Genomic DNA, 2,364 nt, shown 5'->3' with positions numbered 1-2,364 from the left:
TGGAGGCTGTGGCTGGATGACCTTTTTAATTAAACATGTTGACCACTTGACCCATCAATCAGGTCATATAAGCAGGTTGACAGGTCGACATGTTTTATATGAACATATCGACCTGTTAATCCATTTAAACCCATTTATTACAAACTGCCAACCCGCTTATGACTCGTGTAAAACCCATCAACTGGTTTGACTCATTTAAAATGAATGGGTTGTGTCCGGGCTACACGGTTTTATAAATGTGTCCAGGTTAGGATTGTTGTGTTTGGAATAAATATATGGGTCGTGTTAGGGTTCAATGATTCAACCTGCCAACCTGATAAGATTGGCATCTCTAGTATTATCATTATTTCATTTTTATTGTTTAGCAGCTCGTATAGAGATTTGTTTTTTGCAGTATTATGAATATTTACTCCAGAAACTTGAAAAACAAAATGAGATGGATATTTCAGATGTTGTGAACAAATCTCCAAAGAAAAATAAAAATTGAAAAAGATGCAAGCCAAGCTGGATAAAAGTCTCAAAGAAAAGGAGTTGGTGGATGATGTAAGTGTTTACCTCCGTATAACCGATGAAAGGACGTTTTCTTATTGATATTGTTCTTTTTTGGTCGTAGTTTAATGAAAGTCTTTTGAGAAACAAGGAGATATGACAAAAGATCATTGTGAAAACTGAAGACAGGTATGTTCCGATTTAAGGTATTTCTGTACAAAGCTTTTACAAATTATAAAAATACTCCGCGCCTGTTGCCAACGACTAGCAAAAATAATTTTGGAAGCAAAATAAGTAATAGAAAAACATGTTTTACCGTTAACTATAGTAGTAACAAAATTATTTTTTTTAATAGCAAGTAATGTTAGCTATGTAGTAGTGGGTTGACACGACCCATTTTGACCCTATTTTGAAGTGGCCCATACCGACCTAAACCCGTTTTGATATGTTACTTGACCCGATAACCGACCCACCTGTTTAGCCGCCTCTACACATAGATACTTGCTATTTAACTCGTTATACAAACTAGAAGTGTATAACTAAGATTGGATTTTGTTCTTCCTCAACCAACTTGACCCGTTTTCAGTTTCCTTTAATTCTGACTCTTGGATTTTCTTTATTGGTTGTTTCGTAGATTGAAAAGGTAAACTTGGTTATCAAGGAGCTCGTTGAGGAAAAGGATGAAGAAGAAGAAAAGTTGAATAGAATTATTGCGGGGCCGTCGGCTGAAAAAGAAAAAAGATAAGGTGGATAAAGATACTATGCTCGATAGGATATCACAAGTTGAAGCTATGTTAACACCTATTGTTCTAAAATATGTTATAGACACTTAGTTTTGAGTGTTTCAATGTTTATCATATTACGATAATTCCAGTTATTTAACATTTTAGTTGGTAATTATTATTAAATTGTTTTATCTGATTTTGTAATATGAAAAACTATAATAAAAATGTTTTATATAATTTTGTGGTTTCATAATTTTATTGGAGTATTTATATAATTTTGCAATTTTATTGAAATGTAATTGTTATGAAAACAATAGGAAAAAAATGGTAAATGGGGAAATAGGGAAACAGATGCGGTAGCATATATTCAATGTGGTTGCTAAATGGTAGCAAATATTCAATGCAAGAGCTGGCTAATTGGTAGTAAATGTTCAATACTACAACTAAATAGTAGCAAATTGGTGGCTAAATAGTGGTAATATTGGTGGATAAATCGTATCAAAACCATGGCAAAACAACCGTAGCAATTTGGTAGCAAAAAGTCCTGGTCATGTGGCAAACAAGGAGTGGTCGCAAATTATTTTGACTGTTTTTGTGGTGGCAAAAATCCGGTAGCAAAATATAAAAGTGGTAGCTATTTGGTGGCAACAGGGCAATTGACATGGGTGTTTTTGCCACCGCACTTTCGGTTGCTAAACGGTGGCAACATGGTAATTGTGACCATTTTGTTATCGAAAAAGTGGTGGCAAAAGCCTTATTTTCTAGTAGTGCCAACTGACATCCATATTTAAGAAAATGTTTTTCATCCAGAGAAAGCTAATTGCTTTAAGGGTGGAGGGAGTGGTCTCGGTGAGTGGAGCGAGGTTTACCGATTAGGAAACCATTGTCGGTGATTGAGTGGTGATGGGGGAGTAGGAGAGAGGTGGTGTGGGCGGTGACTACTCACCGACTTGGTGAAGAAGAGAAAGATGGGAGAGTAAGGGTGAATGATGGGCCTCAATCCCTTTCAACTAATCACATTATTTTAAATTCTTTACCACTATTCATGTGTTTGATCATTGCCAGTGACTGAGTGTAAAATAAGAAATAGAGTGGTGACTTGATGTCACGGCCCCAGCCCCGGTTTGACCCGGTCAGGAGCCACGAGACA

The 2,364-nt window shown here is 36.1% G+C and overlaps 1 long non-coding RNA gene across 1 annotated transcript; it reads left to right on the top strand.

Moving 5' to 3' along the window:
• Positions 1-472: 472 nt before the first annotated feature.
• On the top strand, positions 473-1,277 carry LOC110881003. Its single transcript, XR_002559556.2, has 3 exons — positions 473-543; positions 614-678; positions 1,133-1,277. It is a non-coding gene; the product is annotated as an uncharacterized LOC110881003 (long non-coding RNA).
• Positions 1,278-2,364: the final 1,087 nt, after the last annotated feature.

The sequence above is a fragment of the Helianthus annuus genome, chromosome 10 (assembly GCF_002127325.2).
Source record: "Helianthus annuus cultivar XRQ/B chromosome 10, HanXRQr2.0-SUNRISE, whole genome shotgun sequence".
NCBI lineage: Eukaryota > Viridiplantae > Streptophyta > Magnoliopsida > Asterales > Asteraceae > Helianthus > Helianthus annuus.
Note: the sequence above shows the minus strand (reverse complement) of the source record. Positions and strands in the feature narration are given on the sequence as shown.